Genomic DNA, 23,404 nt, shown 5'->3' with positions numbered 1-23,404 from the left:
GGATAAAGCTGGTGTGACTTAGGCCATAGACCAGCCATTTAAAGAGAAGCAAAGGTTTTGAGAACTTTATTTATTTATTTAAAACATTTATGTATCTGCCCATCTTTCAAATAATGCTGGGCAGCTCCCAATCAAAAGTTAAACAATTTTTAAAACTACCCCTGCCTTGGGGAAATTTTACATCCTGGTTTGTTTGGCCATGTTGGTGGTATAAGTTGGCTTTCAGTAGGGCACAATATATCTAAACAAACAAGTAAAACTATCCCTTTTTAAACATTTTAGACTCTGCAAAGCATTATTGTAGAAGACTGGAAGCATACATTTTGAGTCATCCACTAGTTTTAGTTTTAAAGAACAATATAGTTTGGTGACCTCGTATTCACTTTCAGTATAACACCATTATGTCAATCTTTGCCAAAAGGTTGCAAGGGAAATAAATGTGTGCACTTAGTGTTATGCATTTTCAAACTGCACAGAGGAAAGCTGTTCTTTTAAGTGATCTGGTAATGAGGGGTTGGCAGAAGAAAAACTGAGAACACCAAGGATGGCATCTTAAAAATTAATTGGAAAATAATAACCCACATAATAGCACAATGGCACTTTCAGTTGCATTAATCATCCTCTACTTACCTTGAGTACAGACAGGTATTCTGTATTTTTACTGTGAGTTCAGCCAAATATTCTCAAGTTTACCCTAAAGAGCCTATGAAGAAGAATGAGTTTATGATCCTGTGAAGCAAGAAGCCATAGTAGAATCAATGGATAAAGGAAGAAGAAGGAATTAGAAAAGGATGAAGCTTCTGGGAGTGAACTGATGAACTAAGAGAAGGAAGCCAGAGAATGAACTTGTTATTGCTGACAGCACTTACCATGATGGAGAACTAAAAGAGGATGAGAATATAGGCTTTAATCCAGGTAGTCATTCAGGCTCTTCCATGCTGTTAAAAGTAGGCACCTTGCTGTCTTCCAATTGCTTTAGAGTACAGATCTTGTAAACCCCAGCCAAAATATCCAGGAATACCCATATGATGTGTAGAGTACCACGTAATCTAAGAGTATGAAGAATAACACCATTTTGGTGTTATCTCTGCAGTAATTCAAAATGGTGAAAGGTTCCTCTACCCTATTGAAATAGTGGAAAATTCTGCCTTCCATTAACAATTTTCCTTCTCCATCTCTGGCAAGATCTTTTAACGTCCAATGAAGGGGTGAGGGGAGTTGTTTTTCTCAGTTTAAAAGACCATAAAATAGAAAAGGAGTTTTGGCACAGAATAGACTTTCAGTGAAGTAAGTTTCCTGAATTTATCTGTAAAATTTAATTAACTAATGAATAGATAACCCTAAATCACTTTTGGATCTGGTTAAGTGGGTGGACTGCACCTTAAGAATTGAATGTATGGCAACATTTGTTTTCAGATGACAATGTAGCCTTGTGTAAAATGGATGGTGAGAGTTCCGGCTTGTAAACAATGATGGATAGTTATTGTGTCACAACCCCTTGATTTATCATTGCCAGAAACATACTTTTATAAATCACAAAGTTCATTTAATATTTATAAGATTGCTACATACATTGAAGTATTAAGTCTGTTTGGTTTGCTGAATTTAAGATTACATTTTAGAGTTCCCCTTTTTCATTTTTCTTCAAAAAAACATAATGACTTATTTTGTTCTTCTTTTATGAACTATATAGCAAACACTAATACAAATCTTGATATCTGAAAGGATTACACTTCCTTCCTATGAAGTATATCTGTTTTTTTCAATGAAAATTAGGTCTCTTATTTAGGATGGGCCTATAGGTCTTATCACCTACACTTTTAAGGCATGTATGGCAGCTTGCCATGCATTTAACAGGTCTTATTTTGCAGATTGTATGAAATGAACAAGTAACATCAAAGCATCTGACAAGAGGGCAACAAATACATGACTAGTAGACTATATTTGGTTTGGTGAGTCAGGTTTTGCAGATTTTGGGTAGTAGTGAAACTATTACCATGTTTCCCTGAAATTGCCCCCAAAATAAGCACCAGGTCTTATTTTGGGGGGACATCTTACCCGCTTACCTTAGGATAGCAATAGTAATAGCACTTAGACTTATATACAACTTTATAGTGCTTTACAGCCCCCTCTAAATTGTTTACAAAGTCAGAATATTTTCCCCAACAATCTGAGTCCTCATTTTACCCACCTCAGAAAGATGGAAGGTTAAGTCAACCTTGAGCCTAGTGGGATTTGAACTGCCAAATTGCAGGCAGCTGATAGTCAGCAGAAGTGGCCTGCAGTACAGCACTCTAACCACTGTGCCACCGAAGCTCTTGATAACCACAGCCATACCTCCCATGCCCCAACACCTATCACGTTATTGCCCAACTTCTGTGGCCACTCATAGCCACTCACAGCCAGACACCACATGGCTTGTCACACTAGTGCCACCATTCACAGCAGGATGCCACGAGGCTAACGAGCCTTGCAGTTTTCTGCTGCAAGCAGAGCCACCAGCGTGACAACCCTTGTGGCATTCTGCCATGAGTGGTGGCACCAGTCCAATAAGCCATGCAGTGTCCTATTGGAAGAGGCAGCACTGGCGTGATTCTCCATGTGTTGTCCAGCCGTGCACAGCCTCAAGTGGCTGCAGAAGAAGTTGGCCAGTGGGATGATAGGTGTTGGGGCATGGAAGTCCTGTCTGCGGCAGTCTGAAGGTAAGCAGTGTGGGACGCGTACAGCAGCTCTACCCACACCCCAGCCCTAGCTTGATTTTTATGCCTGCACCTCGCTCCACCTTGTACAACCAGATGGTGGGCGGGGCTTAACTCAGGTTTGTTTTGGGGTTAGCACTTATATTAGGCACAGGCGGGAAAATTGGACTAGGGCTTGTTTTTGGGGTATGTCATATTTGGGGAAACACAGTATTTAGCTATACAATATAATCATTGTTGAATGATTGTAGAGCTACCATAATATGAGCTACAAGAATCGGACAAACATTATAAGAGAACAGAGAGTTAGAACTGTCTGTATCTCTTTGCTAGTTCAGATGTTTCCTGGATCCCAAAAGCCTTGTCCACATTCTTTTCTCTTTATAGTCTTCTAACTAACTATAGAATCTCATACGTGTCTACTCCTAATAAAGCTCTAGTGAGTTTAAATGGGCTTATTCCAAGGATAACTGTGCGCAGCAGATGTGCAACATCCAAGTTCCCAGGACTGCATGTGACCTCTGAAAGGTTTTAGAGTAGCCTCCAGAAATATGTTAATGTAAGGGGAGATAATGTGGCTAGGGGGAAATAAAAAATGCTCAGATTACTGACAAGAGACAGATCATTTTAACTATAGGTAATTTTAATTTAGTGTAAATATAATGAAGTGGAAATTAGTTTTCTTGCTGGCTTTGGTCATTGGGTTGTTGTGTGTGTTGTTTTTTTTAATGCAGCCCTTGTATGCAGTTTATACATGCTTGTTGTGTAGCATTACAACCTTTTCTCTTAATTGTTAAAAATACTTTACTGCATTACTTATAAATCTTAAAAAAAATAATCCTTAGTCAAAGTGAGAACTCCATTTTGAGCAGCCAAGGGGATGTAGGAAGGAAAAAATATTTCTCTACTTCTTAGGCATTCCCACCCACTCCCACACCCACGTGCCATCTCTAAGTAGTGCAGTACTTCTCACAACTGTGATCCACATGCATTCTTTTTGACCTGTGGTGTCCTCCATATGCACTACTTGATGTATGCAGCATCTCTTAGATACCCATGACTGCCCCATATGTCCTCCTGCACTCTATCCAACCTGCACAGCACCTCTCACACACCCCTGGTCACCTTTCTCAACCTATATTACCCATCCACTTGTCCTCCCTGACCCACATGGCTACTCTGGTGCACACCTTACATATCATTCCTAACCCATGTGCTACCTTTTGCAAATTCTGTGTACCATTCCTGACTCCCACATTTCAATCCCTTTCTCACCTGACACCAGCCACTTATCTGCCTGCTAGCCTTGGACTTGCAACTTCCTGCTGTTTTCCTCCCTTGCAAGTTTTCCAGAAGCAAAGGAATTCTAGGGAGAGAGGGAAGTAAGGAAAGAAGATAATGACAGGGAGAGAGGGAAAGAAACAGGGAAGGGGAAGGAAGGGGAAGGAAGGGAGGGAGGAGAAAGGAAGGGATTTGTTTTAATGTTCCTTGTCATCTTCCCAAAAGGAAACTCAGTGTGGAAGTCTGCAGGAAGTCAGAAGTCACTCTCACACTCACTGCTTTTTTGTCCACCTGTGGTCATTCGTATTTCTCTGTTTAGGAATGGAAATATTTTTGAAATGATGATCCAACAAGGCAATGGTTTTCAATTTTTGAGTAAGATTGAGTTACAAGCCTAGTTGGCTTTTGTTCTTTCAAAAAGGAACACTTCCTTTTATTTTACCTCAGACAGCCTCATTCTGACCCTGGGCATGATCAATTCCCCCCCACCCCACAAAGGAAAAAAATACACAGAGCTCAACAGTTGTTGCAATATGTTTTGGGCACAATTAGTCCAGTAAGGTTTGCCTCTCCTCATATTATACTCCATTTTCCAGTTAAATGTAAATGAGAACAGCTTGTTTTGTTTATCTTGAATGTCTGTCACTGTATCTGCACTTAGACTGGAAAAAAACAGTGCCTTAAAAAAGTGGGCCCTTCACTCAGTTTTTCACCCATAATTGAAAACTTTTGTTGTTGATGTTAATGATGTTGTTTTTCCATCAGGCTTTTGTTTTGCAATGAAAAGAGACTCTTTTTTGGCTTTCAGTAGCAAAAATCTTGCTCCTGCTCTGAAATCTCAAGCACAATCCTCACTAGTAAATGAGAGCAGCTTCTAGAATAATCCAACTGTTGTTGCATGCCAGTATAAGAATAGTGAGGACAAGTTTTATAATGCCTCAATGGCATCCGGATATTGCTAGACTATACTAAACGTTATTTCTGGGAAAGGGGCCTTAGGAGGAGGAGTATTGGTCACCACAGGAAAAAAAAAATCAATGAAATTTGCCTCCTTGAAGCTGTGCTGAATCGGAGTCCACAATTCATGGAAATGCCAATTTGCTTCCAATCCCAGAAACCTGAGTAATTTCTTTATCCTCAGAGGGTAGACTGAGCCTACCAAGTTAAACTATCAATGTCAGTTTGTCTTCAATTTAATGTATTCGCATGTTATGGTAACTGGTTTTACTTTGAACTCAACTACTCAATTGATATCTTGGTCTTCTAAATAACTGGGGTTTCTACAATCTTTGGGTTTCAGTGCTCTGAGTGTTTGTGTTTACATAGCTGCTATAGCTTTTTCTCTATCTTAGCTGGGGTTGCATTTCTTGATGTTGACGCACAGAAACTGGCAACACTTTTATTAGTGACTGAAAAACAGTCTACCCTACAAGAACTGTGCTTATGCAGAGGCCCACACAGCTTGCCTCCTTTGTTAGAAGAGCAGAGGTTTTGTCCTTAGTTTTACAATTCCGCAAAATACAGGAGACCATATCTCTTGACTGTGTTTGCTATTTGTAAATTGAGCAAACAGGGAGACAAAAAAGATCAAAAGCTTTGTCTGCTGGTGAGAAGTGCCAGGAGAAAAATAAGAGGAAAAACTAGGAACGTAAGTGTTTGTAAAGAAAGGGGAAAATTAAAAAACATTTTCAAAAGCAAAAAAAATATCCTCTGTTTTAAAGAATATGGGAACAACTAGCCCACTTGATTTTGCCCAGAAGCTAAGAGTCATACCTGGTTACTACTTAAAGGTGAAATCTCCTGGTTAACTGAGGCTGTAGTCTAGAATGAGAAGTCAAGAAAAATATGATGGAAAAAGAGATAGCAAACCATTTTCATATTCTGCCCCAAAGCCACAAAGCCACAAAGCCACCAAGATTTAAAAAATCCTATCTTTTTATCTTTATGTTCCTAAACAGAATACTATCAATGTAATAGCCTGAAGTGCTCTGATTTCCAGACTGCCTTTTAGAACATAATATTCTGCTATCAAGATTGCATTTTCTGATTCATTATATTTTTATGCTTTATAACTTGCATGAATTTAATTTAGTGGAATTTGGAATTTTATTATTCATTCCTAATGAGAATTTACCATTCTTTTTTCTGTGCAGATAAATTTTGCCCAGAATTTTGATTCTTATTTACGATTATGATCACTCTCATTTCCTCATTTGCTTTAGATAAAATTATAGACCGAGATTACATAGTATTATTTCAGATTATGTCTTGAAGTTGACAACCTTACTTAAGAACATAAACATATTTTAAATGACTCTTGAGTGTATAATTGTTGAGTAAGAAGGATTTTGTTAGAAGACTGAAGAAAAGATGGTAGATTTTTTCCCCATTAAGTGGGACTTGATTACATTATTTCCTTTGGTAAGAGAAAATACTAAAGCATTTATTCAAGGTCTAATTATTGAATATTCTATGTATAAAAAGAGGCAAAAGTTAAAGTGAAATCCTCAAGAGGGAAAGTTGAACAATTATTAACTCTCTGTTTATCTCATCCAACTCATTATAAAGTTTTGATCTCAGCTAAACATGAATTTAAACATTCTGGTTTAAGACCTAAGATTTTGGAATTATCTTGTACCAGACCTACTACACATCTTTTAAAGAGATAAGTTTAATAAATCACTGATCTTCAGGTTTATACTAGTTAAGCAATAACACATTGTTTAAATTATAATGTACTTACATTTTAGATCTTCATTTGCTGTTGGATATGCAGATCAGGATTTGTAATATCATTTAGATAATAAGAAGATTGTTGAGAATTTGGATTGAAAGTTGTATGTCAAAGATGTGTGTTCTTCTTTATTTGCTTACTGGTTTGTTTTATCCTCATACTCTGGAATTTCTTATGACAGCAAGAATTGTATACATTCTTGGAATAGGATGGATTGAAAAAATTGTTAAAAACACAAGCCAATTCTGCAGCCATGGACATTTAATATATCTCCTTTGGCAACTTTGAAATTTGGTGTAAAAAAAAAACTTTCAAAGGTGTTAAAAAAGCTCTTCCGTCAGCAGTTTTTTAAAATTGTTTTATTATGTAATAGTCCATGCCTTTAAAAAGCTATCTATATTTTATTTAATGTTCAGTTTGACATTCTGTATAATTGATAATCTCTCATCTTCAGAATGTAACTACTGCTTTTAATCCTAAAAATACTTATGTGTAGGTCCAAAAACATCTAGGAATTGTAATTAGATTTCAATTTTAACATAACTGAGAGCCAAAATTATTAAATATTATTGGGTAGGAATCAGTAACAATGTTTAATTTTAATTGAAATGTAAATGGAATTACATTTCAGTACTTTTGGAACATAGCTTCAAACACTTCACTCAAAAGCCAAATCCAGCCTAAAGTCACAAACAAACAAATTCTCAGCAATGACCATGCTAACTGGAGAATTATGGAACTTGAAATCCACATGGCTCAAAGTAGCTGAGCTTAAGAAACCCTGATGTAGAGCATCTGGATACAGGTTATTTCTATCTTCCCCTTATTAAATGTTGTCTAGATGTGTTCAATCACAACTGCCATCCCAGTGTCTGAGTTGGGGATGATGAAAATTATAACCCAGTTCCCCTAAGTTTTTTTGAGACAGATTGGGTATCTCAAAATGTAGGAGTATCCTCAGGGTTGGTATTGCCTTTTGGAAGGCTGAATAATGAGATAGAGACAAACCCTTTTTAATATTTTAGAAAAATGAGATCTGGAGAGAGAAAAGAAAGAGAAGGGAAAAAATTTTTTTTCTTAGATCTCTGGAAAGTAGTTTCACTGGGTGGTGCATATTAAGAACTTAGTGGCCTACTTTGTGTATGTGAAATCAATAGTACACAATGGTAAAACGAATAAAGCTATCACTTTAAAAGGTGATGTCATGCGTGTCTTGTCAAGGCCCATTAAAGTACGAGCCACTTATTGGTTGCGTTCCAGGTAGAAATGCACAGTAAGATTATGGCTTTTGTAATTTTAGAAGGTTTGGCTTTCAGAGTTATATTAATCTGACAAAACTGATTTATCCTGATGCAGCAGTTCAAGGCCTGTGTTTTCTTCTCTTATCAGAAAAGTTTCCATTTTTTAAAATTAGTGATAAATCACACTTTTTATGAAGTGCAGAGTTGTATTAATTTCCTTGTTCCTTCCATCATGGATTGTCTCTAAAATGTTCTATATTATGCAGGAAGGAATAAACTGCTTATTTATCTTGTAAACAATTCTGGCTAGACATACAGACATACAATTCCTTTCCTGTTCCTTTCTCAGGGCTGTTTTGAGAAAACTGGCATACTCCACATTTATTTTGGCAACACAGATAAAGGCAAGAATTCAGACATTTCAGAACAATGTTGGCTTTGCATGTGTATAGATGTGTGTGTGTGTGTGTGTGTGTGTGTGTGTGTGCATGCATACATACATACATACATACACAGAGACATGTATATACCACACATTACATTTCACTGCATGCAAGGCGAGTCTATGTAGATATAACCAAAAGGACTGAGTTTTGAAGTCAGTGTTAGAAGCCTGACAACCTTTCTGAACTTGCCCTTAAAATGTTTTCTGACCTAAAAATGATCAAACATTTGGACTTAGCCGGAGACATTAGCCTTATTTTTTGAAAGACTGAATAGTCCAAAGCATGAAATAATCACTTGAACATGTAAACTTAAGGCTGCTGGAATTACTGTCAGTTTTAAAAATTTGACACCAAATAATTACAATAAAATTATTTCCATATTGAGTCATACTCTGGGTTGCAGTAACAGAAAAACAACAAACCCAACAATTTTATTGTATCTTGTTCTTCGTTACTAAATATTTATTTTTGAAAAGTGTCACTTTTTTCAAAGTATACAGTAAGCTGCTGAATGAGCTACAGTGACTTTTACTACATGGTAAGCTTTCTCCCACTGTATCTAACTGTGCTCCAGCAACCTCTTGTTTTTTTTCCTTCTGCCATTCTTTCATGATATTGCTTTCAGGTCATTAACAGTACTGAAATAGTTTAAAGTAATCCTAAAATCAGACAGAGTTGGTGGCATCAAAAGGCTCTTCTTCCCATCATCCTAACTATAAAACATGCCCTGTTTTTTTTTTTTACTGCTATGCTCTTATGATGCTTCCTTTATCTTAGTTTAGCCCTCAGTTGAAGCTATCCTTAGCCAAGACATCCTTAGCTATTGCTTTGCTGTTCTTTTAGTGTCACAGTATAACTCCTAAGGATGGTATCATCCTAACACTTACTGGCCATTTTTTTTTTGAAAACAATTTTATTGGTTTTTTAACAAACAAACAAACAAACAAAAACATAAAAACATCTGCTCTCTTCAATACTTATATACAAACAGTGTGTCGGTTGGTTCATCAGTTTTGTGCATTCATTTCGTAGTCACAATTACAATTACATTACATAATAACTCTTATTATCAATTCAAACTTATATATCCACATATCATTATTGAAAGAGAAAAAAAAAAGATTTGACTATACTTTTATTCAGTCATGCCTTATGAGATAACTATAATTTAAGTAATTTATTCTATAACAAATCATATAATTATACCAATTCTATCTTAAGACAAAAGAAAAAAAACATTTTATAAATGTAATGTCAAGTAGCAAAAGAAAAGGGAGAAGAAAAGTCAATAATATTCCTTATTACCTAACATTCTAAATATTCTATTTTTGTATTTCATCATCCAGCCATTGATAGAAAAGGTCCCAAATTGTATAAAATTGTTTATCTTCTTGCTCTCTAATTTCAAATGTCAATCTACTCATCTCAGCACATTCCAATATTTTCTTAATAACTTCCTCCTGCAATGGAATTTTCTCATTTTTCCAATTTTTTGCAAATACAATCCTAGCCGCAGTCAATACCTAACACTTACTGGCCATTTTAAACTGGTATGGACCCTCTGCTTCTTTTCAGACTCTAGGCATTGATTTCCAGGACTATTGTACTTTGGGCAGTGTTGAGTTTAATTCTTTGCACAAGTTGTACCTACCAAGTCTCTAGACTGATTTGGGAGGCATAGATCAGCCTGAAAGTATTCTGAGCTGATGGTGGTAGGCATCTGCAGAGTGAAGCGGTGGAAAGATAACAGTGTACAATTCCCTCTGTAAGCTGTAATTTGCACTGCTTTTTAATATATGAATAGCACTCTTCAGGAATCACATGTCCTAATGAGCCCATTAGTCAGCTATGGTGTGTCATAAGTGTTTTGGGGAGTGTATTAAAAGAGAAAAACAATGTACTAGAGGTCCTATTATGGAAGGAGGCAAATTATTAGTTGATATTAGTTAAGAGTGGGAATCTCTTTGAATGTACCTGTGGAAAACATTTAGGTCAAATGACAGTGAGTTTTGACAGCTAACTCTATGTTAAGGTGATTGGAAAGTATTTTCCCACAATCTGGTAACATTTGATGGGGAGGGATGGGAAACAAAGCCAAGGAGCCCACTAATCCCTATCCGTAATGTGCCCTGGCCATTGCAAATAAGGATATAGATAGATAGCATTTGCACCAAGATAAATTCCTGTGTCGAATCACACTTGGCCAATAAAGAATTCTATCTATGTATTCTATCTATCCATCTAACTTAAACTCTTTGACCAGCAAAATACTTCTCTCAAACTGAGATAATTGATCCATAGTAGGAACTCTGGAAACTGATCTTATAATGATAGCCTCTCATTGGCACAAGCTGGTTCAAGACAATGACATTAAGGACATGCATATAAAGCCTGTTACTGAAGCTTGAGATGCCCTGTGCTTTTTCCAAACAAGCATCTGCTCTCAAAGACTCTTAAAATACTGGGTGAAAGTTTCAACTTTCTTTTGGTGACAGTATAATGTCATTGCCACCATCCCATAGACCTTGATATATATATTTTTTAAAAGCACTGCTTCAATTCCAGAAATGTTACCCAGCATTTGGCTTAGCTATCAAAATTGGTATATTGTAGACTGTTTCCATTACCAGAATATTCTCTTTCCAACAGAAAGAGCTATAGTAAGATTTCAGAGAGATCTGACATTGTCTGTGCCTATATTTTCATATTTTTGTGCTGTTAGAGTCTGTTAGCTGTACTGGCTTTGAAGTCGTAAGTCATGAAGGAAAGATATGGCTTAGTAAGAAAAAGCCCTTGTAGTTATAAATTATAAAGTTGGAACATGTGGCATATTTTGCATTTGTGTGCTGATCAAGGGCAAATCAAATTGGAACTACTCTCTGTATCACTGATGCAAACATTTAGTTTGAAGACACAGAGGATTTACAGCTGGAACACCAAAAACATTATAAAGCATTGCGTTGCATTATGTATGGGGAACACACTTATTTTTGGCAGTTGCTTTCTCCACTTGGATTGCCTTCTGCATTTGCATTTCAAGAGTTATAGTTCAGCAACAATAATTCAAGTTCCCTCTTCCTTCTTACGGCATACTTGAGTATTCCTATGGGATCATTTAGCTTAACTGATATTACAAAGAGTTTCTAAAAGAACTAGGCTGTGTGTGGTAGGCAGAGGTGATGGTGGAAGGATTCCCTGTTATTTGTCATGGTCGAGAACTGGAAATCCAAACTGAAACTCTAACGAAGGGCAGATAATCGTTGTGAATTGAAACTAATTGGTGTTTCAGATCATTGAGCTGCCGGAAAACCCTATTTATAAAAGGAATTTGGAAGCTAAGTCACTTTCTAAATGCCCAATTAAGCACAGTTCTGGACTGAAAAAGGGAGGGAAAGTATTGTAGTCTAGGGCTTAGTACTCAGTGAAGTGATTTAGATCCATAGTCAGTGAATTCACTCATTGGTGTGACAAAGAGTCCTTTTCATCCCTAGTGCTAGCCTAGAGGAAGTTTCTGAGCTAAATAGATGATGAGTGTAAGAGTTTAAAAACAGGAACTGAAAGCAAACAACACGTTTTATGAAAAATGGTTAACAGGCTGCAAAATGATCTGCTTGAAAGTGGTTTAATTTAATATATGTATATACATGCTACACCTGTGGCTTAAGTTGTCGCAAACATTTCACAAGGGCCAAGTAACTGATTTGCAGGGCTTCTGGGTTTACATTTTCTATCACTACAAACATTATAAGGTATTTTTTATTTATTTTTATTTTTTACTTTATTTATTTATCAAGCAAATATTAGATAACAAGTATAAGTATAAGCATGGTTATGAATACATGAAATGGATATGAATAAAAAAGGACAGGGACGGTAGGCACGTTGGTGCACTAATGGTTATCAATAAATCTTACTGAAGATTACTAGGATTGTATTTGCTAAAAATTGGAAGAGAGAGAAAATACCATCACAGGAAGAAATTATTAAGAAAATATTGGAATGTGCTGAAATGAGTAGATTGACATTTGAAATTAGAGAACAAGAAGATAAACAATTTTATGAAGTTTGGGACCTTTTCTATCAATGGTTAGATAATAAAATATAATAATAGAATATTTAGAACCTTAGGAAACGATGAATACATATTTCCTTATTTTCTATGATATTATCTTTATAAAATTTTATTAAGATAGACTTGCTATGACTTTATGATTTGCTATAAAATAAATTAAGTAAACTATAGTTATCTCGCTAAAGTATGAATTAATAAAATTATAGTCAAATGATTGTTTAATAATGATATCCAGCTATATAATTGTTGATTGATAATATGAGCTATTATGTAATATAACTACAATGGAGACTATGAAATGGATGCACAAAAAAAGTGATAAACCAACCGATACACTGTCTGTAAACTCATGAAGGAAAGGATGATGTTTTTATGTTTATGTGTTTTTGTTTGTTGTCAAAATTAATAAAACTGTTTTCAAAAAAAAAAAAAATCTTACTGAATTTAACACAATTATTTCCACATCACCAGATATAGTAATGTAGCCCAAGAACTGTTATTTCTATCAATGGGAATACAAATTTTCACTTTCACCTGAAACAATGTAAAAATGAATCCAGGAGGTATTAATGCTCCAAAATTGAATTTTGTTGATATATGGAATATACCCTGCCAGCTCAACTCTTGATGTTCCTCTACTCAGAAGTTTATAATCTTCTCAAATTATAAAATTAAAATATTTTATTTCAGCTGTGGTGACACAGCATTATAGCGTTGGAAATTTTCATTTAACCCATTAAGTCTAGCTCTCTGTCCAGTGCAGCAATCCAGATTAAAACATTGCCAACAGATAACTGTCTGTCTTCTGCTTGAAATCATCCAGTGAAATGAAGTTCATCACCTCTTAGTTGATTATGTTGGTTTCATTGCAACAAAAAGTAAGTTGGACAGTTTTTGAGAAAGCAGAAGAGCATTTCTGTTTTATTTGTATGCTTAATGAGACATAATTGGGGTTGGGAGAGGAAGGAATTCTTACATCTGTGATTATACTACAATATATGGAATCTCTTGCTATATTACAAAACAGTGAGCAAATCTTTGGGTTCTCCATAACATTTCATAAGAAAGAATCTTTAGCAAGACCTGTATGAAAATAGCTTGAGGCATAAATATAAGGTTTTTTATTGATGCATGATCCTAATATATGTGTGGAAGAGATTATAGATTTAACTGAATTTACTTTCTGCTAGATTGTAGGTCACAGGGTTCACTTAAAAGTCTAAAACAAAGAATCAATAGTAATAATATCAAATCATTTCTGTAGTTGATGTTATTTTTATGAGTTTTTATGGGAATGAGGGATTACCTGTTAACTTCTACTCTGTGTAATGACCAGTTTAATGAACATTTTTGGAGAATTCATAAAAACAACTTGCTACTTTACCTCTTTGGTATTAATCGCAACAGAGCTCTTTCCCCATTATTTTTCTGGACAAACAGAATTAAGATTATGCCATTGGTTTGTCTTTTATAAGCCAAGAATCAATGTCCATAGGCTAGAATATAAATTGAGAGTAAATCCCACTCTTTTCTACAACTGATGATGTTTACCTAGTTTGGGTAATGAAATGTATGCAAGAAAACAACCAAGCTCCAGGACACCTCATAACTTTATTTTCCATTGTGCTATCCGTCTGATTTTATTGTGAAACATGAGTCAAATATATATACAATTGTGTCAATCACCTATTAAGGAAGTCAGCTATCATTAGTACTAATAGCCAAATCCATTGATCTGAAGAAAACTGCTTTGCCTAAAGTGTTCCTCTTCATTAAGAAGACAAACGTCTAGCAATATACATTTCTTAGCTCCATAAAATCCTATCTTTAAAAAAAAGTGTCTCTGTAACACTTTTCTTTGGACTCAACTTCTGGTTTTCTATAGATAGACAAGTTATCAAGAAATACCTATAGAAATATCTAATAGAAATATTATACTACTTCCACTGTCTAAATGCTTGAATTAGTTCTTATATTAAATTTTTATTCACAGATAGTATAGTATAAGCATTAGGGGATCTATACTTACAAAGGAGAGATTTAAAATTTCCCTCCCTAGCTAGTTGATTTTCAACTTTTTTCCCTTACCTCTGCTCTGAAAAATGGATATAAAAGAAAGAAAAGAAATCCTTTAATCTTTGGATCCAGCTTTGTTTGAACTTCCTGCCTTGGTCTAGGACATAGTCATATATTCTTCTAGAGGAAGAGAAAGAGTTTAACCATTTCTATTTCAGTTGGTTCAAAAGAATGGGAAGCATATGTAAATGTCAATGTGGATCAATATATGACCAATTATTAAAAAGGGCATCCACAAACAATGAAAAAGAGCATCCATAAATATTTGATTCACAGATGAGATCACATAATTCAGTAGCATTCATATCCCAATAAAATGCCTGAAAATTATAACACTTGATATTCTAAATGTCTATTGAGAGTCTCAGTCATCCAAGCATGGTTGTTCCAAAGGTGCTTTTTCAACAGGGAACTGGACTGGATTACTGAGAATCTAGATAGACATTTAGCTGTGCACCTTGTGATGGACACCCTTCGAAAGATTCAGGAGTATGAACCGATTTCCAGAAAAATGGCAGACTATGGAATTATTTGTGCTTCAGTTTATGATGCAGACAACATGGACTCATCCCCAACACCTGCGCCAGTGTTCAACAGTAAAGGGACACAGGATAGAAAACATCCTGCAGAAAGCACAGCTCCAATTGCTCAATGAAAGAATAAGAGAGATTAATTTTACTTGGTATTCTAAATTTTATGTGTGGTTATAGACTACTCTGAATTTGTAAAGTAAGGATGGGATATATTATATGTTTATGCTTAGAATCTAGAATTAACAGTCTATAATTTTCCCAATTCTACCTTACATTACAATAGAGATCCCAAAGAGACACTGAATGGATTTCTGTTTGGTATTATTTTGTCAAACTAAAATAATACAAAAAGTGGTCAGCTAAGATGTGTGCATTTGTAATGTGAACTTTTTGCAAGGGATAATTTCTGTTGCACTTTAATGCAGGTTTAGAATTAGAATTCAATCTATTAGGTACTTAATTCCAGCAATGTTGAAATTTACTTTCTCTAGAAAATGATATGATACCGTAGTAGTTATCACCTACCTAATTCTTTTGTAACCTTCTAGTCTCCTTGCAAGTATCCCGTATAAAATCTGAAACACATTAATACTCATAATTGATGACAGTATTATTGCAGAGAAACAATAAAAAAGTAATTTGCTCTGGTTAACGGGACAAAGATTGATTCAACTCCCTGATATATGGGACAAGGCTGATCATTTACTGGTAACATATCAAACTTTTCAAAGATTGGTGCTGAAACATTCAGCACACCTCAGTTGTAAAACACTTACAACATTTGTTCTGGGTGTTAAATTGAACTACCCATATTGCTTAATCAGTTGGATGCCAATAAAAGAAATAGCTTTTTGACCTTTTCTGCTGCAAGATGAGAAATACTTCTTAAATTAGTGATTGACTGTTCCAGAACCCATCACCTCTGAGATATGGCAAGTAACTACAAAAAGATAACCTAAAATATTAATGATATTATGGCCTACAAATGATTTGAACTTTATATCAACTTTTAAACTACTTTTGAAAAAAGATATAGCATGCTTTCATTCTTTTTATGCCTTTATACATCATCTTGATGATAAGAGCAAAATTAAAAGGATTTAAACTTTTACTTTTCAATTAAATATTAGTAACATGAAGGCCATTTCATAATGTGACCATCTAAAATATTTTTAATGAAAAAGATAAGTAATCATTATGGATAGCAATGAGTACAAAGATAAAAATTAGTAATTTTAATAAAGACAGAAATATGTTATAGCACCACAAAGACCATGAATAAGTTTTCAGTTGCTTTGTCTGGGAACAGACTTTAACCCAAACTGTTTATTTACTGAAATTCAAGCACAAGCATTAGTTCTGTTGTCCATTTTGTAAATGCTATTCTTAGCAAGACTGATATTATTAATTTGGAATGTCTGCCTATTAACTATGCATTACAATTATTAATGTCTATCATTTGACATATATGCCACCAATTTTATTTACCTTTTTTAAAAACTCATAACAACCCTCTAAAACTGCATGAGAGTCCTGATTGGAAGGAAATCAATTTCAACTGGTGTTACCTTAATCTAAAATTCACTACTGCACCATGCTACATCCTGATAAGTAATATTTGATATATGCAGTTGTGTCAACTCTACAAGGTAGAGCAGACTAAGAAACAAATACCATATTCTATAGATCAGGACTACTCTTACTGTAAAAGCAGTAGTAACAGAATCTTGCATGTCTAAATGTGTCTCCTGCCCTCCCCCCCCCCCACACACACTTTGCTTAATCCTTGTGTGAATTGGGGAGGGGCCTTTTCTCAAATTAGTTTTTTAGAATGGATTCAAGCTCAATTATTTGGCCATTTCCTCAGTAGCAACTCTTCTTCCTGTCCTTCAAGGCCATTTCCTATGACCTCTACAGATAGCCACTAAAGGTGACCTGTTCTAGCAACAGATACAATAAGGTAAGATCACTAAACGAGTAAATATGGGGGAAAAAATAGGCACTGTGAATTGCATATACAAACTCTGAAACAGCCCAAGCTCAGACATAGAATATACAATACATGTCAGATACAGAATTTACATCTTCATATGGGAGATATTGCTTTACTCTCTGAATTCAGCATTTCTGTAATAACATTAGAGAAACTCCTGTATCTATAATGGACCTTCCTTCACTAAATTCAACTATATCAACACCCATAAATGTTTTAAAAATAATTTTATAAGTAGAATGTATTGAATAATATACAAAATTATGCATTAAAATCATCAGGCTTTATAGAAACAAGTTATATGTGACTTCCCAGTTGGCATTAAGCTACTTGGCACAATAAGGATCATTCCGTAAGAAATCATTTTCTGCAAGAATGTAATTTTCCTATGTGGAAAATTAACTGTGTGTGGAATCAAATGTAATAAAACGCTGTAGTTAATTTTTCTACCCTTGAAGATTAACTTATATAACACTATATTATCTCTAATTATTATCTATAATTCCCTGCAACTTTCAAAGATGCAGCTGATTTGTTTTGTGTGTGTATGTGTGTGTTTGCAGCATTAAAGTTGTGCTATTGCGATTTCAAACATTCTGCCAAGAAGCTGTTTTTATATTGATGTAGATATCTATTTCATTTCCATAACATCATTTTTGGATCAACTATACAGTTTCTAATTTATTTCTGTGCCCAACATAATTTGCTTTGCTTTACTTATAAAACATTTCAGGTAAAGATATCTGAAATGCCAAACCCTTCCATATAAGCTTGTCAGCCATAAACAGTGCATATGTTAATAGTTTTAATACTGTTTAATGGTTTATTATAGTGATTAATGTTCCTGTTTTTATTTTACCATTGTTGCTGAATGCTGTTTCTGTATGAGTTTAATGAACTATCTCAGAGGTGGTGTATAAAAATGTTACATTATAGTGACAATAGCAGTGATATTATCATATGAATTAGCATAATAAATGTTGAGAAGAAAATTACGCATGGGTTTCCTCCAATTCTATAAAATGTGCATTTGAAAGACTGTCCTTTAAGATAAACGTACTATACACTTTTGGAAGTCTTAATGTTCCCTAAAAAGACAATGTTTCCAGCTATTATGCACAAGAGCTGTGCTTCAATAGAACAGGAAGCACAAATGCATTCTGAAAACGAGCTTTAACAACTTGGAAAAGTTGCTGCTCTTTTCTTTAATCTATATAAAGGTAGTCCTCGACTTACAACAGTTCATTTAGTGACCTTTCAAAGTAAACAATGGCCCTGAAAAAAGCGATTTATGACCATTTTTGACAGTTTCCAGAATCTCTGTGATCATGGAATCAAAATTCAGATGTTTGATTCATATTTTTTACCATTGATGTGTACCAAGATTATGTGATCACCTTTAGTGACATTCTGACCAGTAAGGTCAATGTGGAAGGTTGACCAGGTTACTAAATTTATCAACTGCAGTGATTCACTTAACAATTGAGGCAAGGAAGGTCATAAAATGGGGCAAATTTCACTTAACAAATGTCTCAGTTAACAATAGAAATTTTGGGCTCAATTGGTGTCATATCGGTACTTCTAAAACTCTCATGTCTGGAACCTTTAAGTGGGAAAAATGGGGGAAAACTTTAATGAAGCTACCTCAAATGGGCTTACTTATAGAATGTGTCCAAAATCCAGGATCCATGACAGAGGCGTTAGTGCAGGCGCAGAAGTGCTCCAACTCACCTCCTGCAAGCCTGCACTCTCACTGTCGCTTCAGCAGCTGCAACGCAGCACTCTGCTGTGCCGCACAAAGCAGCTGTACTTCAAAAGCAGGGAATAAAGTGGAGTTTGGGAGCCTGGGTAGGCCCAACAGCAGAGCAGCAGAGAGAATTGGTTCCGTCTCTGCTGCTCATCGGCGCTACTGGCTCGGCAGAACTGGGCCAAACCAGTAGAATAACACCACTGAGTTCAACATGGCTACTTCCAAGGCAGATACATCTCTAAATTATCTCCCTTACTGTTTAAGAACTTTTCCAGGGCATTAGGAGCTCTGCCACTGTTGAAGGCATTGGAGAACCTAGTAAATAACTCTGAAACAATACCTAATGAGTCATGGTTGTTTATTTTTGGTTTATATCCTGGACCTGAATACCATGGACATTTTAAAAGTGAAGGGCATATTTAAATAGGTTGGAAGGTTTTTTTAGATCAAAAGCAGAGCTACAACTACACCACATCTCTTGTTATTAGGTCCTGTTCCCAGAACACTTAACTTGTCCCAATGAGAAAGGGAATAATGTGTTGTAGGAATAGCAAAAAAAAAAGGATTAATTGGCCCAATTAATTTAATTTAATAGATCTAGTCATGCACAAAATTATATTAAAACCACTTAATTTGTTATAGCATTGAAAAAGTGGATCACAGGATACATCTTGCATACGATTGTTCCAGCTGTAGAGGAATGAAGAATGACTCAAAAAGCATGTTTTTTCCAGGTCACAACTCACTATCAAGATTTGGCAAAACAGAGCACTCCCAAACATGGATTCCTTCAGTAGTTAAGCCATGCCTTCTGTTTCTTCTCTGGCTACAAGAAAAGTGTTAGTGATCAATAGACAAATGGACATTAACCATATCTATAAACTATGCAAAAGGGGACATGGTGGCTCTGTGGCTAAGACGCTGAGATTGTCGATCAGAAAGGTTGACAGTTTGGCAGTTCAAATCCCTAGCACCACATAACTGAGTGAGCTCCCGTTACTTGTCCCAGCTTCTGCCAACCTAGCAGTTCAAAAGCATGTAAAAATGCAAGTAGAAAAATAGGGACCACTTTGATGGGAAGGTAACAGCACTCTGTGCGCCTTTGGTATTTTGTCATGCTGGCTACATGACCACGGAGACATCTTTGGACAGCTCTGGCTCTTTGGCTTTGAAACAGAAATGAGCACCATCCCGTAGAGCCGGAAACAATTAACACATATGTGCGAGGGGAAACTTTACCTTAATAGACTATGCAAAAGAGACAATCAACCAGCCCAAAAGAGAAAAATATTCCAGCACCTCTCCACCAATCAGCACTCAGATCAGCATAAATTAACTCCAAGGTTAACTTCAGACCAACAGTCAACCAAGCAATACCCCAATCAAGAAACTGCCAAAGAGCCATCAGTAAACAGCCCAAACAAAGAATCTCTAAGACCATCCACTCAGACAGGCAAGACCCAACCCTAACCCTAACCCTTACCAGCACTGATGATGTTGTCTAGTTAGGTAATGAAACATCTTCAAGGAAACAAGCAAGCTTAAAGAGCACCAAGGACCCCTGATATTGAATAAGAGTTGAATATTCTCTGATTTTATCAAATGTGTTGAAACTTCCTTTCTCTTGTTTAATGGTAAGATGCAACTCGCATCTAATATATAGGGTAGAATTTGAAGTTTCACCGAACCCTTTAGCTCTACTCTTTTAAGACCATGATGGTACTGGTAGCATGGGTTTAGATTAAACAGCACCTGCTCGTTTAAATCTTTTACTTGGATGCAAATGAGTCTCCCTGCAATGAGAAGCCTGATAAAGGGGGTGGGGAGTCCCCAATTGCACAGTTACCCACTCACCCACTCTTCCCATAAGCAAAGTCTCTTAACACATTGCTGCTCTCCTGGCAAGATTAGCAACAGTATGTGTTTGTGTATGTGTATCCTAGATCACAAGCTTCTGATCAAGTAGTAGATAACTGTTCAATTGTAGATCCATTTAATCTGAAATAAATCTCTTTCCCTTATGTTTACTATAGTAAAAATGCACTTAACATTGGAATTGAAACACAGAGCTAGCATTCCCATATTTCTGGATCAGGAACAGAGGCATGAATAGTTCAACAAGATATGTTTAAATGTTGGGTTCAGCTTATCTGCAGTTTTAGGGAAATTACTGCTCCAACTGTTATGTTTCTAACAGTTGGCATTGCTGCCACATTTTTGGAACATAAGGCTTGCAAAATGTTGCAAGAAGAATGAGCTGGCCAGGATATAACACAACAATGAATGGGGGGGGAAAAACAGGGGGAATCCAAGATTTCTATAGATATAAAAACATTTTCGTGAGAACTTTTAAGCAAGGAAGTATACCATGTCAGCTTATAAAACTGGGCGAGGTGGGTCCTTGTCATCACTCCCGTAGCACTGAAACAAAGCAAGAAGGTTTTCCCAGTGCCAGCAGTCAAAACAAATGTGTGAAAAATTGCCATTTTATAGTAGGAAAATCTCAAGTGCACCAAAGGGCTCCAATCAATATTTGTGTAAGGAAGCATGCTGTTGCCTTGATTCGACTCCATTGGACAATAGAAATTCTTGAGCAACTTTACAGCCCCAGCATCAAAAGAAGATATACCCCAAGCCTGGCTCCTTCCATTCTTACGTTGCTGGGGCACAATGCAGTCCTGCTCCTTCATTGTGAAGGCTCACTCTCCATTTCCTTCAGTGCGACTGGAGCTGGCACAGCTGCTGGAACAAGGGACGCCTTAAGCCTTGCAGCTGTGAAATTCCCAAGCTGACAATGGCAGACTGGGACACCCTGTGTTGGGACAGACAATTGTTCCTATAGATTTTTTTTAAAAAAATAATAGTACTCAATATATTGCTTATTTCCTATGTTATTTGTCAGGGCCAACTTCACCAGACATTGGACACATAGATATAAATACAGGCAGCTGTATCGCTCGCTATCACAATGGTGCGGAAAAATGAAAACGTTGTTGAAACAGAATTTTCCCCTGCAGCCTTTTATGTACCCTTCTCTCCTGGCCTCCCATTTCTTGGTATTCCTCCAACCTTTCAACCCTATTTCTTCCAGTAATTCTGGAGCAAGTTTAAAATTGCCTAGAGTCACACTGTAGTTTTAGGTGCATTTACTCAGAAGAAAGTAAGGAAAGGCCATTGTTTCAAACAAGGACAAATGCAATACAATAGTTGAATATTCTTAGTAGGTTCTTTGACTGGAATAAAAGCCTTTTTGTTTAATTGTTAATTGCTGTATTATAATAGTATTGAATTTTATTTCTCAAAAAAGCATATATAGGCTTGCACTGCAAATCTATTCTTCTGGTGCCTCTTCTTGGCATTATCTCAAGGTGCAATAGAATTCTGTGTTATTATAGATGTGAAATTTCTTACAATATAACCACTCTGCTAAATGACAGCACCTAGTCAACCTGGACTAAGAAGAGTTGGATCTGGTTAGTGCTTGGATAAGAACACACAGACAAACAGACACACAAATACCAGGGGCATAGGGACAGACAAACACTCAGTTATACATGGGCAGGAAGTTCTTCCTTATCTTAAGTTCAATTTACAATAAAAGCTGTAGTTCTTCATCACCAACACAATGTTTATTTCAGAGAATTTATATTGCTGCCCAACTAACTCTCAGTGTCTTCAGGATCTTGCAAGTATAAAAGTTCAATATGATGTTCCACAGGGAGGGAGCCACCATGGAGAAGGCCCTTACAATATGCTTACAATTGTGCTAGTATGGAAAGTAGTGACTGGGTTTCTAGCCCAAGGTCACTGAAATTAATATTGGTGGTCTGTAGATAACCAAACAAATGTTCTTTAGGATAATAAAAGTCTGTGCTGCTGAAATATTTGATGTTTTCCTAACTGGAGAATTTTGACCAGCCAAAGGTTTTTAAATGATAATTATTTTTCCACGAAGCACTAGGTGATGCAATAGCAAATGAAAAAAATATGAAAAATTGACATTATTTTATATGATTAAAACTCCAAATGCTAAAGGCAAAGGAAAATGTTGTTCTTTCTGCACTGATATCATGTGGTCTCTGTACTCTGTACCACTTAACAAAAAAAATATATCATTCCCAGGTAACTTTTCTTGAGATAGTATGAAAAATGTTATAATCATTGGTTTAATTCTTGCATGGGTTGAAATTTAAATAGAGAATAATCCTCTCCAGAGCATAAAACCAGAGTCTAAATCTGATTAGGATTAATTGATGCCAAGCCATAGAATTTGACATTGGCAACTGGTTTAGTTTATAAATCCACCTCTTATCACTAACTTCATGTTTCAAAAGATGGAGGAAGCATTCCAAATTCTTCTTTTGACTTTTCATGGGAGAACAAGTCTCTGAGGTCAAGGTAGAATCAGAATCTATTAATGTGTCTTCTGATTTGACTTTAACCTAGGTTGGATCAACCCAACTCTAATAAAGTTCATAAACAGAATGGATGATTTAGGTAACTGAAAAGTCAGTTCAATATCTCAATGGAAATGAAGCAGTCTTGTATAAGATCACCCTATAGAAATGCCAGTTTGGGC

General features: G+C 35.8%; 1 long non-coding RNA gene across 1 annotated transcript in view; it reads left to right on the top strand.

The window, feature by feature from the left end:
- LOC148125156 (uncharacterized) overlaps positions 1–23,404 on the top strand; it is a 45,244-nt gene that overhangs the window by 4,111 nt on the left and 17,729 nt on the right. The gene's annotated exons all lie outside the window — the stretch shown is intronic.

The sequence above is a fragment of the Pseudonaja textilis genome, chromosome 8 (genome assembly GCF_049901715.1).
Source record: "Pseudonaja textilis isolate UNSWEBS1 chromosome 8, rPseTex1.2, whole genome shotgun sequence".
NCBI classification, from domain to species: Eukaryota; Metazoa; Chordata; class Lepidosauria; order Squamata; family Elapidae; genus Pseudonaja; species Pseudonaja textilis.
The sequence above is the reverse complement of the archived record's forward strand: the minus strand, read 5'-3'. Positions and strand labels throughout refer to the sequence as shown.